We start from the raw sequence: 15,436 nt of genomic DNA, 5'->3' as shown, positions 1-15,436 counted from the left end.
ATACATCCAAGCTGCATAAGACTGTGCACAACCTCACCTCCTGCCAGTAGTTCAGTTGAGTCATTATCTCAGTCTTGGAAGTCCTCTGTATTGGGTCTGGCTGAGCCCCACAGCAGCCCCCATAGTGCTGTGGTTTGTACTGGTAGCTAGAAAAGTGGTGACACACACCAGCGTTCTGGCTACTGCTGAGCAGCGCTTGCACAGCATCAAGGCTGTCTCTCCAACATTCCCCATCCTCACCACTAGGCTGGGGGTGGGCAAGACCTTGGGAGTGGGGGACATGGCCAGGACAGCTGACCCAAAGTGACCAAAGAGATATTCCATACCATATGACATCTGCTTAGATATAAAAGCTAAGAGAGAGGAGGAGGAAGTGGGGGCATTTGTTATTTACATTTGTCTTCCGGAGCAACCACTACGCATACTGAGCCCTGCTTCTCAGGAAGTGGCTGAACATTGCCTGCTGATGGGAAGTAGAGAATAACATCTTTTGTTTTCCTTCACTTCTGTGTGTGTGACTTTTGCTATTGCTTCATTAAACTGCCTTCATCTTGACCCACATGTTTTTTTCCATCTTATTTTCTCCACCCAGGCCTGTTCTGCGGACAATGGAAGTGATAGAGCTGCTTGCTGGGCACCTGGTGTCCAGCCAAGGTCAACTCACCACATCCCCTTACAAGGCTACCGTCTGTGTTAAATTCTTTCACTCTTCCTTACTGATACTACTTTTGCACTTCTTTATAGGTTCTTTCTAATCTTAGTCTACTTTTTGAGCTAAAGGCTTCATCTCATTGCTTCACACACAAATGTACTGTTTGTGTTTAACAGATAAATGATGACCATGGATAGCTACTTACACAGAATTATGTGAGCAAAGACATTACTGTAAATGCAAAGCACTGGATGCAAATATGGATTGGATTAAGAACTACAGAAAGAAACAGTTTTCATACATTTTATGCATTATTTTTATGGCTACTCATTACCTACACTTAGTTTTCCTTAATGTCAGTAGGGAGTAAGATCACTAAGCCAGCACTGTTACAAACAGCTCTCCTGTATTCAAGATCAAACAGATATGAAATAGTTCTTATTTTCTTTTTTTTAAAGTACACATATGTATATACATATAGAACAGCCAATGGGATACTCAGGAGAAACACCAGATTATTTTGCCTCCATTTTCTACACAGACGACAGGGAAAATATAGAAGATCAATGTTTTCTGGGCTTTTATTTCACACTGCAATATCAGCCAGTCCTCAGACCATGTAATTCTTGACATTTCCCTTTTATTCATTTAATGGCTTCCTGCTAAACTGGCTGCTTCTGAAGTAAGATTTTCTGTAATACAAAATTACTACCAACAAATTTTAAAAGCTAGACCACCACACCTCCCCCAGTAAAACAATGCTCCAGTATTCAAAGCTAAAATACAGTAAAGATTTAATATATAAGGAATTACTCTTTGTTCTTATGAATGTTTTGCAAGGTCTGATAACTTGTTGAGTTTAGGATACAAAGTAATATTTCTTTATTGAATGGAATTTGAACTGACTTACATTTTACCACCTTGGAACTCCCGTTAAGCTTCTATCATCAACCCTCATATTCTTCCATCCTGAGGCTCAAATACTTACACCTTGGAAAGCAACTACTAGGCTATTCCCAAGTGAATCAGAGTATCACCTCTGCTCATTCATACCAATGCCTGCATCTCCAATCATGAAAACTAAAAGAACATTGTTCCAGCTGGCAATTAACTGTGCCATACTGCCCAAGGTAGAACTGTGAAAATGACATTTGATTGTCTTTTTTTTTTTTTTTTTTTTTAACTACACTAACATCTACCAGTTGCAGCCTCGCTTGATACATGGCATTTATATAGCGTGGGGAGAAAGAACTGAATCCGACATGCGCGCATCCCACCTCAGTGCTTCAACCTGAAGACTATGTACTCCCTCTGTCTTTGGTGAGCAGTATGTATCTAACCACTGAGCAGTGGTGAGCACACTAAGAAAGGGGGAGGGAAAGGGTTCAGTTGTTTGGTCTGTGAGCTGGATCAGAAACAGGTGTCTCAACCTCGACTACCTCCCACAGCCTTTGGAGTCGAGTCAGGAATCCCAGCAGTGAACAGGCACACACATATCTGCAGGCTTTCACATCCTGACAGCTCTGGACATTTCTCAGTTCTGTTTCACATCAGCACTTTCTGTGAGGAACTGTCTGGGGAGAGAAGAAAAAAGAAAAAGAAATTATTAAAATAACCCAGAGGCTGTTGTGTACAGAGAGAGGAAAGATGGTCAGAGGACATGGAGAAGTGGATGTAAACTTAGCTTTATCACCTCATGTGTATACTGCTCTAGCGCAACATATAGAAAATGTGAAATGTGTGAAACAGGCCAGGCTGAACCAGTACAGCTGTGAATACACAAGCCAGAAAAGACTTAATGAATGAAGGAAGACCCAGAGTACCTGAAGGCAATGTCCTTGTTTAATACCAATGAAACATCTTGGAGGAGAAAGAAGATGAGCTACTCTGTGTTATTAATTGCCATCACAGAAAATTAGGCCTTTCAAGATTGAAATATAATCTATTCTACATTGGGTATAGACAAAAACAGGTTGTGGAGGAAAACTAGCAAAAAATGCACATTATAGATACAGATATATACAACATGGGGCAAAATATTTGGATCTACAGCAGCCTATTCCTTTGCCTTTCTATACTTCATCACCTTCTCCTGCTCTGCCAAGCTTCATTACTACCAAATAATCACAGCAGGCTCCAAAGTTTTTATGTTTCATCTGCAAGCCTTCCAGCACAGGGGTTTTGTTTTCCACTATTTCTGATCTTCTTACCACAATCTGGGCTAGTGGAAAACAAAATTCAAACTGAAACTCAACAACAGGCTCTCACCATAAGAGGCTACTCAGGTCAGTACATTCAATAGCACTGTTAGGTGTTCCTTCACCACCAGAATGACAATAAAATAATCAAAATCAATTGAGGAGAACATCCAGGAAATAAGGTTAACTTACTAATTAATGTAAATACACAACATAATACCACAAACTCTCCCATCCTCTTGCACGAATACTTCGCTTTTATCATTCTTGTATATTTATTTAATGCCTTGACAACACTGTATTAAATACTCACTAAGTATGGCTCTACTAGAGGCTAACAAAGAGTGCTTGGAAATAACCAGCTCAGGTCAGCATACAGACCTGAAGTTAGAATAGTAGGAATCAGTCCAAACTGCACTCTTGCATGACCCCTGGCACATAAAGGACTGGAACCTACTGCAGTAAGCATTGAATATAGTACTAAAAGGAAGATCTGTAACTTCTCGATACAGGCTGTAGCTTCTGTGGGGATAATCAAGACAGTAGTGCCACAGGCAGAAGGAAGGGGACTGAACGCAATGGGGCCATGCACAGCTGTGTGCAGGTGTAGGCACCCCGAGGGGAGCAAGGGAATCATGCTTCTGTGAACAGATGAGGATGGGGCTTAAGGTTCAGATGTGATGAGCATCTGCCACACAAACTGTATCCAAGTGGTTCTCTGGATACTCAGCCCATCTGAACACCAGGACATCCACAGCATACCCAGCACTCTACAGATTTATTAATATTTAATCCCGATATGTATTTTTAATCAAAAGATCTTAAAGTCCAGTAGAATTTCCAGTTTATATATTCCGGTCCTTAGATGCTTTCATTACTAAATAGTTTATAGGATACAGACCTTACACAAAAAAATCAGGATTTTAATGATTTACATGGATTTCTAGGATGATGAAGATTCACAAAGATAAGCTGTGTATATTATAACTCAGTACCAAAATGCAAGTCACAATTATAGAGAGAGAGTTACAAGTGAAGAAGCTTCCATGAACAGGAGACTTAATGACATTTTAATAATTTATATCAATTAGACCATTCCAGTGTTACCCTTATATTCAAATCCAGACTGGAATGAAGAAAAATGGAAAAGAAAGCAAAACATTTAGGGTGTCTGTGAAATACAAAAACTTTTAAAGGAATATTTCCCAGATTGTCATCAGATAGAAGCCTTGACTTTCAGACCACCAACCTGCTTAAGAGAATCTGTACAGCTGATCACTATGGAGAGAAAACTCACAGCACCAGCTTGACATACCAACAGTGAAAACACACTTGGTTCTTCCTAATACATTTCACTTTTATTCAGCTGTTGATTCAGAGTACTTGACAACTCATAACTCAAGTCTCCAGGACAACTACATCAAACAAAAGAGAATTCCACAGGACTGCTGTATTTTTTTTTAAATAATGAAAATATGAAAAAATAATGTTTAAAAAAAGGTAAAAAAGGGCTACTTTGTGTAGAGTAAAATCAATTTAAAACCTAGTATGGAAGGAGAAAAGGATTTCAAAGTGAAAAATTAAATGCTGAAGGCAGAATCATTGATAAAGATTAAGAAAGATTTTTGGGTTTGTGGGGGGTTTTTTGTGGTTTTTTTTCCTGTTTTTTACTATTTGTATCTGAAATAGGCTCAGGAGATCAATTATTAAGGTAGTGTCCCTTGCCATATGGGGAATCAAGCTGCAAATTCCCTGACTTGTTCATTTTTCCTGTGTGATTATAAGACATTTAACAACAAACATCTAGAGCAGATTAAAGTGGCTGGAAATTACTCTGAAAGAGAAAAAATATTCTGAGTTTCCTAAAGGTACTTTTTAGATGTTTTCAAACCTTTCTCCTCTTAGACTACCAAATAAATAATTTCAATTAATTGCAAATTAACTGACAATTCTGGAAACTTGTGTTAAAGGGCTTGGGGAAAAAAAAATAAAATGATCTGACTTTAAAGACCACAATGCCTCCCTTGCCTGCTATAATAGGTGAGAGTCTCAGCAAAGCTTCAAAAAGCTCTGCTCCCTGTTTGACTTCCTTGGACTTGAACTATCAGTCTTTTTCACTGAAGGCAAAGGCTTTCATGCACTACATTTGAAAATACGTATATTTTGAAATCCCCGAAGTTAGATATTTAACACTATGTGAGTTACTGTATTCAAACTATCTGCATTAAATATTTTAATGAATACATTCACATTGAAAATTAAACTGACCCATTGCACATGTACACATGATAAGCAACATACTACTTCTAATTTTTATCCTAGACTATGTTAACTGTTCATATTCTGCATATCAATTTCTACTACATTTATGACAGGTAATAATTCAGTTAAGTCAAAAAGGTTTATAGAACCATGTGAGCTTGGCTTCTGAAGTATTCTGCTTCTGTTCTGAAGTAACTTGATGTATCAGGTTACTTAGTGGGTTTCTATTATGCTTGACAGTATTGGGCAGTGCATAGTTCTTACTTAACAGCGATTTATTGCATACTGGGATGAAAGAAGTAAGGCACTTTTGGTTAAAAAAAACCCAAACCTACAAGCTCTACCAAGTTGCATTAAGGTATTCAGAGGCTAGTATGAGCAGCTGTACAACAGCTCAACAGTTAGTAGCTTGTAATAGTGATCCAAAACGGAGCCCAGAATAATCAGTTCCAAATGTAACTGAAATCTCAAAGCTGGCAGCAAAGTGAAAAAGGACACTTCTGGGGCTGGACGCTATAGACTATGAACAGAAACAAGACAAGAAGTTCAGATTTGGGCTTTTGCAAATACATACATGCTCAGCAGACAAATATAAACCAATAAAAAAATATCTCTGAAACACACTATAAAATAATAAACAACTCTTTACTTTCTAAAAAGTATTTGTCTTTAATAGCTTCTTTGAAGCCTGTCTGGACTGTCAGAAGTCAAGACACCACTGGAGGGGCAGCTCAGTAACATACTACTGCTGTGCTATTAATTTCCTTCCTGGGAGCATTGTGGCTAGGAACGTCCTTCTAGTATTATTATCTATTATGTTAGTATTGAAGAAAAAAGGCAAATTAATTGCTTTTATTAAGAGAAAATAGTTTTATTTCCCTTAGTTGGTTTTTTTTTTCTTGTGGGACAAATGCTAACTGTAATCCTGACTCTTCACAGCATGTTTCCTCTTAAAGAATTAATTATGTTAGTAACAACTGTTGAGTACATAAATGGTATGTTTGCCTGGCAAATGAAAAACAAATATTTGAGTTTCTACTCTATCCCCTTCAGTATTTCACATCCCAAGGATGTGTCCTACCAGGTTGGCCAGGGGCTATTTCTCTCATACTTAAGATTCTTCATTCTTAGAAACTGTTTCAAAGGCTTTTTTTCCCCCCATTTAGAAACAAATTATTTGGAAATCTGATTAACACTTATTAAAAAAAGACAACAACTCATCAGACTTATTTACTTGACCCCAGACACTCAGAACTATTCCAACGAGACCCAGTTTTTAAGCCACAAATCTGAGTGTCAGTATCCATTTTACTAACAATTTGCATGGTAGGCATTGCTGCTCCCATTCTCTGTGGGCATTTACTGCCTTATCTCAGAGGCAGCCAAGGCCTGGTTTCCTACCTGTAGATTTCCAAAGTCTTCATCTTGGCACATTTTCTTATCTACCTTTTCTACTTCACCTCCCTGGAAAGCAGAAAGGTGAAAACAAACAGCTAGGCAGAACCAGAAGGAACACATACTGTTTAAAAACAGAAACTTCCATGTACCAGCTGGAGAAAATTTTCACAAAGTCACTACCTTTCTGTCTACCCTCTCAGATCTTATCTTTAAAGGAAGTCAATGAAACACCTTCAGAGAAGCCTTGGAATTACAGCTGCATTAAAAAATAAATCAATCACAGAATCCATAGTAATACGAGTTTTATAATTCTAAAACCTTTCTATTCCACATACACTAATTAGAAAGACAACTCATCACCTCTTCCACTGTTAACAGTTTCTTTCTATTGCAAGAACTTGTCATGTTTTTCCCATCGAATTTGTCTCAGTCAGCACTCGGCTTCAAGTTTGCCACTGTTTTGTCTGATAAGGAGGCAGTGCGACCCAAAGCTCATCCACTTTTTTCCAGATATAATCAGATGGCCTGATAAAAGATACTCAGTATCTCTTCTGATAAATCTTGCATGTTTCAGACCTCTGGGCAAACACAATTACAATCTCACTTTCAATAGTTCCTTACTGCAGCATACTTCTCTTTCAGTATCAAATGGATTTCCTTTATTCAGTCTCTTTTGAGGTTTGCTGCAATAATCTGGATGAAAAGTCCACAAAGTTCATTAGCAAATGGTCATATTTAGTACTCAAGTTGTTTTTTCTATATTACCTCACTTGTTGAGCAACCTCAAAGTTTAGTTAATATATACAACATATGTAAGAGCCACCACAGCAAAGGCATGCTGGAAAGCTGCTCTGATGTAGGTGGCTTATGATTATCTGATTTGATGCACACTTCATACACTCTTACTGAATACAGATATTTTTTTTTCCTAACGCTGCTTGCAAAATCCAGAAAGTATGAAATTAGGTTTACCCCATGCAGGAGCCCTGTGGCCTGGGAAGAAATTTCTGTCTCTGGCATCCTATTTTCACACACAATTTCTTTTTGCTGTGTATGTGGTGTAGTGACTGCTTTTTATGCAAGGATTTCTGATAAAAAAATCTAAACCCAGTCATGCTAGGAATGAACAAATGGCAAATATAGTAAGGAAATATGTTACTTCAAAGATAGGAGTAGGCTTTTGGAAATCATTTGAATGAGCTATCAATCTTCTTGTCTGGATGCAAACAGTATACGTGTGTTACTCCTCTGGAGTCCAGTTCATGTTGTTTTGAGGCTCTCCAAATCTTATTTTTGACATTTTTTCTGACACATGTCACAAGGTGGGGGACTTATCAGCTGAATACAGCACAGTACTGCTATGAACAGAGGAAATGATCATCTGTCTGCACTTGTTCCAGTAGATATACTCCATCAAACTCAGGAATTCAGAATCACCTTTAACACTCCTTGGGAGCATTTCAGTGTCTTCTGGAATTTATCCACCTACTGATACCTCCTTACATCCTCAAGACGAACCAGGGCACAGGAGGCTATGTGCAGCATCTGATCAGCCAGTGTCACTAAAACGGAAATGTTTACTGTTAATGCATGGAAAGAAAACTCGATTTCTGCACTGAAGAGTTTCGCTACGACCTCTAGAGCGACAGATGCCCACACTTTCATCTCAGCAAAGCAACAGACCATTAGTGGGAAAGTATTATCCCTCTACAAGTTTTTTCCTATGGAGACAATTTAGACTTGCCAACAGTTTTCTTCTGCTGCTTTGGCATCCCCTTCTTGTTCACTCCCTCTTCATTCAGTAACTTTCAGCATAGTCTTAGATAGCACCAGATACCTAAAAGTAGGTACTGAAGTACTACTAAATGTAGTCCTGAAGATTCCCAAACAATGCAAGGCTGACAATCATCTAGACAGTCTTTCTCCAAGACATTGGGAAATTATCTTCTTGGATAACTAACATGAGGAAGTCCAAAATCCAAAAGAATTTCTACAGAGGCCAAACTCCACTACATGATGATGCAGAGCTGTTAGGAGGAAAGAAGCAGCAAAACAGGAGTTACAGTGCTAGTGGGAGACTTCCAAAGCCCCTGGGAAACTGTAACACTATTAAAGATGAAATATTCTCATTCTGTCACTGGTTCTTTCAAGCAGACACTAACTAGAGGACCCTAGAAGAGATCCCCTAAGTGAAAAATGCGTAACAGTTAGGAAGGTACTCCAGATATCCTGGGTCTGTTGCATCATGGCTATTGTTGGACGCAGGTTACTGTACTAATATCTTGTTGGTAGGAATTGTATGGTGGTCTTTATGTTCCTATGAGTGTATTTAATACAATGGCTCTAAAACCAGGATACACAGTATTGCAACATTGAAGTGTGCAAGTTCTGCAGCTTGGAAGGTTCTCTGTCAATATGGTGGTGCTTTTACAAGACGAAGGGAGCCAAGGGTGGATGGATAGCTCTTGCCAAGATCCTAACTCAGCATAATACAAAAAACTGAGAGTGAACTTGCTAGAAAAAAGCCACTTGAGCAAACTGCCTTAAATTTAGGCCTGGAAAAACTTTTTAGCCATTTAGTTTGGGTACTGGGTTAGTTTCTGTGACATGAACGTTAGGCTCATCCTCTGTTTACAGCTGTTGAGCATGAAGTGCAATAATCTGGTTCTGCATACCTCTCTAGTTAACTTGCTCTGTCATAAGTCTACTAAACTCTCCCCAATGCTAAGCTTGATTGCTAATTGGTTATTGGTACCACCAGAAATAGTGACATGTGATCAACTTAGTGTGTCATGCACAGGGTGTGCTACCTACCAACATGCAGTGGAATAATTCATGTTAACACTGCAACAAGTACTGGACGAACTATATCCAGTCTCTTCTTCCTGTCTTTCTCCTTTATGTTGAAGAAAAAAGTATGTACTCTCCTCTCTGCCAACAATGCCATGTTTCTACCTGCCCATCAGTATCAAATATTTTATATTACATTTGTGATTAAACTGGTGAAATAATTGTGATTAAACAAGGAGAAAAATCAGCCAAAAAAAAGTCTCTTATACCATTACATCCTTTCAAGAAAATTTGCACGTAAGAAAATATTAAAAAATTGTTTTTTCTAGAGGCAGAAAATAAACAATAGGTGTTCTAGTCTGAAAATCAAGCCAAAACACCTCAGCAGTCAGCAATAAATAACTGAAAAAAGAGAAGAAAAAAAAAAAAGAAAACAGTGACTCACAGAATGAGATACTTAGTATGACAGATCTGGATTAGCAAGATCTTCAAAACATAAGAATGCTGTCATGAAAGAGACCAGATGTTGTTAGTATCATAACGTGTATTTTATGAGCTAGAACATTATCTATAGAGTTCTCCAAAGAATACCTGTAATCTACACACATTTCCTCCCAAAATAAATTCTGTTATTTAAGATTCTTGTCTCTTTTAATACATGACATGCATGTAAGCCATCTGAACATGAATGCAGTCAATGATCCTTTTAATATACTTTACAGCAGTTCAGACTGTAATGGAAAGCCCGGGTTATGCATCTAATTTTTAGCTGTACTGGATACATGATTGCTTTCTTGAGTGGCAATCACAAATTATTATCAAAGGCCAGCATAAATGGCATTCAGATTTCAACAACTGAGCTCAATACAACATTTAGAGCACTTAGTGCTTATTGTGAGTTTTGCTGATTGCTGCTTATGCAGATTACAAATATTGCAAGGTACCTTAGACAACCAGAGACATTTTCTTCCAATCCTACTTACCTCAGCTGACACCTCACTTTGTAGGTAATTTGACTGTGGTCTGCAGACCTACAGGGGAAAGCCAGTTTTCTACAGGGGAAAGCCAGGAGAAAACTGGAAGTCAGTTTGATTTAGGTGTGACTTCAACTGACCCACCACACATAGATGTTGAGGTCAATTTACATGAAAGGAGATGCTGACACACCACAGATGACTTTTAAGGACCAATTACCCCAAGTTGTCACAACTGGAATCCAGTGAGCCATTTCAAACCTTCTCATGAGAGATACAAAGGAGATTTCAACTGAAGTACGTTTCCTTATAGGAACAGAGGTAGAAGAGTGAAGAGCTGCAGCTAAGGCCCTGCTGCAGGGCTGTAGTTCTATCCATGGCAATTCTGAAAATGTTGATAACTTTCCATTTCAAAGTAACAACTAAATCTTCTAAATATCTTCTAAAAGAGGTAGAATTTTGAAGAAACTAAGTTTTTTTCAGACTCAAACCTAACCTGTTAGTATCTTCCCTTTTTAGAGATTTAAAAAGTGACTGTATGGGTGAGTTATTTGGATGTGGGCTGCCATTGTGGAAAGCCATAATCAAATTCCTCCCTGCTATTTAAGCATCACTCCAAGTCAAGTCAAATGCTGATATGGGTGTTCACCAATTACAAAATCAACGAAGTGGTATTCCAGGAATGGATCTGTTCCAAAGGGCTGGTTTTATTTAAGTCCCTGGCAATGCTGGTTTGTAAGCAGTGCTCTGTGCATGCTTGAGAAAGGAGTGAACACCTTGGCTGAGGTGCTGTGTCAAGACCTGCTATGTCAGGCACAGGTTTGGTCAGACCTTGGAGCTTCTGTGAGTAGGAGTTCCCAGGTGTGCAGAAGTCAGCCATCAGTTGCAACTAGAACTTCATGTATCATTTGTAGTATCAGAAACTACTTCATGTATCATTTGCCAGATTTTTTTCTGTAACAGGCAAAATATCTGTAAAATATCCTTTTCACTTCCCTGACCCTTTAGCAGCTTTTCATACCGGCTTAATCAATGGTAAAAGTGCTGTGAATATTCTGTATTGTTTGCATGTGTCCTGCTCACTCCAGCTTTAGTTTGATTTCCCTGCATTTCCAGTGGGAAAACTCCTTAGTGTTAGCTAACATCTCTTATTGATAAAGCTTTACAGATAATGAAAATAACTGTGTTTAATGCTTCAATGCAAATGATCAGGAGCTTTCCAAAGCAGAAAAACACTTAAAATCATGTTTACATCTTATGGACTACAGTGTTTTGAAAACACACAGTAATATAGGAATCAAACGTTTGAAATCATAGCTTTGCCTTTAATCTAAGTATTTGTTCTTTCTTCCTTACCTTACCTATCTTGCTTAGCTTAGCTACTTACCTCACTTTGTATTTGATGTAACAGCTGGAGTAAAACTAACCTCAAGAATTCATCAGTCCATACCCAGCTCTAAAACAGGATCCTTTATACTAATTTCTCAGACAGTTATGAAGAGCTTCAAAGGCAAAGATTTCAAAATGCTCATAGGAAAGATGTTACAGTACTTCTCTGTCTTTCTATACCTAGCCCAAGTCTTCCCTGCTTAAAAGTCACAACCACAAAAATGGAGGAAAACTTGTTCATTTCTTTCTTCCGTTTTCTATATAACTTCATTAAGTGCATATTAAACAGTAAAACAATGCCCTTTTCTTCAGTGACATTTTTAACCTACTAGTGTCAAAACAGTTTGCAAAGCAGATGCCAGCCCTTACCCACATTTCACAGACATGTAAAAAGAAACATGGAGAAGCTGAGGCCAGAGCCAGAATACCAGCCCAGGGCCTTCTATGCTATGGTCATGCCAGAAGTGATCTAAATCTATCAATCACAATTCAAGTTTAGATCATGCACTAAAATATTTATCTTTCGTAGTAGATTTTTCACTGTCTTAGCAGCTAAAGAAATGTATTACTGTTGTCTAATAAAAGTAAACAAATAACCTTTGCCTCAAGCATTACAAAGTATCTTGGGCTGGAAAAAAATGGGGAGTGTTGAATTTCCTTACAAACATCACAGTGTCTGTCCAGCAAGTTGTGAGACAATATTCAAGACCATGTGGGAGGTAAGAAAGTTAGAGCTTCTTTATTCAGCCCTGCTTGGCGTGTATGTGTGCTTCAGATCATGTTACATGGAATAGCCATACAGATAGGATATCTCCAAAGTTTTTTTTCTTTTTATCTTCACCAGCTGCTGTACACCTATTGTCCGAGAAAGTAATGCTGCTTATCATCAACTGCTTTGATTTTCTCCAGCCCAACCTCCCAACTATTGTCATTGTCCACTAGAGTCACAGTTCTTTTCTACAGCCTTTAATACCCATGCAGATCACAAGTCTTATTACCAAGTTACACCATAAATAGCTTTTTAAATAGGCAGTTGGCGCTCCCTCTCTCATGCTCAGACATTTTCTCCAGTCCAGTAGACCTTGCAAAGAACTGCTGCCCAGTTCACCGTACTGTGATACGATCTCTGTCGTTTATTCAAAGATGCACTTCACGGCACTCAACTGTATGCAACTGAAATCCTTACAGCATGGGGCAGGGGGGAGAAACATAGCTGTTCATTCAGGTCCATGTGCATCACACATTTTCTGTATGTCAGGCTTTGGCCGTTTCACAAGTGCTCCTCAGCAGCTTTGAGAATTGCTGCAATAGCAGTTCTCGGTATGGACCAATATTTTCTCCATAGACAGAGCAAAACTCTACTGCCAAAAGAACAATGCACAAAATCTCTTGTCTCACGCAGAGATTTCCCCATCCCAAGAAACTAGCTATAGGGAAGAAACACATCACTGTATTTTGCCTGTGAATGCAAAACCTGGCTGTGTATTTTAAATGTCCAGCTGCCTCTTGAAGATATGGGGATATATTCAAAGACAAGTTCAGCAATTCACTACCCCAGATGGTTTGCACCATCATTCCCTTTTTCTAAAATCACATTGCATTTGTTTGTGAGAGGAAACAGGGTGGTCTGTGTTTTAAGTTCTTCCTGAAGCTATTGGTAGTCACAAAGAAAACCTGATTAAAACCAGCTCCTTCCATGTTGCCTCCTCCTCTATCACATGATGCAATCATTTACATTAATAACAGTAGAGTGCAGAGAAGACCTGCTGAGCCTTTAATAAACTTCCTTTATCCAATCACTTAAAATGTTCTTTAAAGTTGCAACTGAAGTAATACAAAGCCCGCATAACAGTATACTTGACATTTATGATCTTGGCAATAAATCTGATTTTTGTTTTTGCAATGTCTGCTTTTGATTAATTGTAAAAAGTTTACTATAAATACTTCTAGAGAAACAGTGGAATGGTTATTAAACTTCATTCTGCATGGTAATACCTTAAATTATAATGGAGCAAATGCCTTAAATGATGTACATTAAATTCAAAGTACTACAAAAAGCCAAATGCTCCCAAGTTCAACTTTCATTACTGTTCTCATTAGGGAATAATTCTGAGGCACCCTGATTTTCTTCTAGCCTTGGTGTCTATTAATGTAGTGCATAATTCTGTACAGCTTTTAAGTTAAAAGCTCCACTGTTCAAATGTAAGCAACATCTGTAATGCATCTTAACCCCCCTTATTTTTTATACTACAGCATGATAAAGTTAGCATAGCAAAAGACTGTAATCTAGGCTTGAAAGTTTAAGAAAAAACACCCCACTATTACTATTATATTTTAGCATAACACAAGCGGAACCCAAGAAATATAATTACATCAGAATTCTGCAGCAGAAAAGACCTGGCAGCAAGCTGTATGGGGTGCATTTTTATCACTTCAGTAAACTGACTAACCTGATACTCATGGGTCCTTTTCTGGAAGGGTGCCACAGCTGAAGGGTAATAGAACTATAATGAACAGCTCCAAATTAAATTATGCTGTTGTAATGTGGCATTATTTGGCATAAATGATTTCATTGCAATTAAGAAAACAGATACATAGCCCACAGCAGGTGGTTGGTGATGTACTAGCACCAGATAAGTTGGCCTGCCGACAGAAAAAAACGGCAAGAGGAAAGATTATGCATACAGAAGCAGGTCTGCTATCCAGTACAATAAACATAAAACTGCATTATTAAAGAGGTAACTGATATCGCAGAGAATTAAAATAGCTACTATATAAACGTTTCTGAAGTGTTTGTCTGACTTGGTGCAGAGGCCACAACTAGACCTGTGTAGTGTACAAATCTCATTAGTACCTCACCAAGTAGGTGTGAAATGATGGATGGGCCATGATTTGTTATCTGCCCAAGAGTTCACTGTTCTCCTAATTAAGGTGTGCAACTAAAATCAGCCTTTTTAGAAGCCCATTTTGCTTGTGATTCTGCCACTTGTAGACAGTCCTACCACACTCAACAGTTGAAATAAATCAGACTTTATAACAGTTTTTAAGAGCAACAAAAAGTCATGTTTCCAACACTTTCTATTTTCTCTGGTGATTTTTTGTTTGATTTGTAACTAATTTTTAACACAAAAATGTTGCTTTATTGATATGTCTTTGAACTTAGAACATTTTAAAATCAGCAGTTATCATCAACATGAGACAGATCACGTGCTGAACAGAAGAATCGAGTAATTGCTCATTACAATTGAATAAAAAACAAATAAAGCAGGCATCTTCCAAAAGTTCACTAGCCCTATTTCATCCCTGCATGAACACACAATGCTGATGCACTTTGCAGCTCTTTCCAGATGCAACTGAAGGCTCTGTACAAATAGTGAGCTCCGTTTATACAAACACTCGCTCTGTTCCCTCACCCTGAAGGTGTGCAGACAGGTAATCACATGGTACTAGGCAGTATAGAAGAGCTCATGGACAGCAAGTATTTCAGATGATATAAAAATCTATACAGCCATAGGGAACAACTTGTCTGCATACACCAAAAGCAATGCAAACAGTTAAACACAAATGCATACGTCAAAGGAGTCCATTCAATGCAAGTTCTCCAAGAACATGAAAAAGAAATTTTTAAAATTCATATAGATGGACTCAAAGTATTTATGGTGACTCAAGAAAATGCTGAAAACCTGCAGAAGCCTTGAGAAGTGTTCATGCTGTCTAGTTTCCTTAGAGATGTTGAATTCTATGACTAGCTTTTTTTTTTTTTTATTATTCTC

At 38.2% G+C, this 15,436-nt stretch overlaps 1 long non-coding RNA gene across 1 annotated transcript in view; it reads right to left on the bottom strand.

The window, feature by feature from the left end:
* Nucleotides 1–1,237: 1,237 nt before the first annotated feature.
* LOC129785753 (uncharacterized) overlaps nt 1,238–15,436 on the bottom strand; it is a 79,435-nt gene continuing 65,236 nt past the window's right edge. The window contains exons 3-4 of the long non-coding RNA XR_008749952.1: nt 10,284–10,331; nt 1,238–2,226 (exon numbers count right to left, since the gene is read on the bottom strand). This is a non-coding gene — a long non-coding RNA (uncharacterized LOC129785753). The remainder of the gene's footprint in view (nt 2,227–10,283; nt 10,332–15,436) is intronic.

The sequence above is a fragment of the Falco peregrinus genome, chromosome 1, assembly GCF_023634155.1.
Source record: "Falco peregrinus isolate bFalPer1 chromosome 1, bFalPer1.pri, whole genome shotgun sequence".
In the NCBI taxonomy this organism is placed as follows: Eukaryota; Metazoa; Chordata; class Aves; order Falconiformes; family Falconidae; genus Falco; species Falco peregrinus.
Note: the sequence above shows the minus strand (reverse complement) of the source record. Positions and strands in the feature narration are given on the sequence as shown.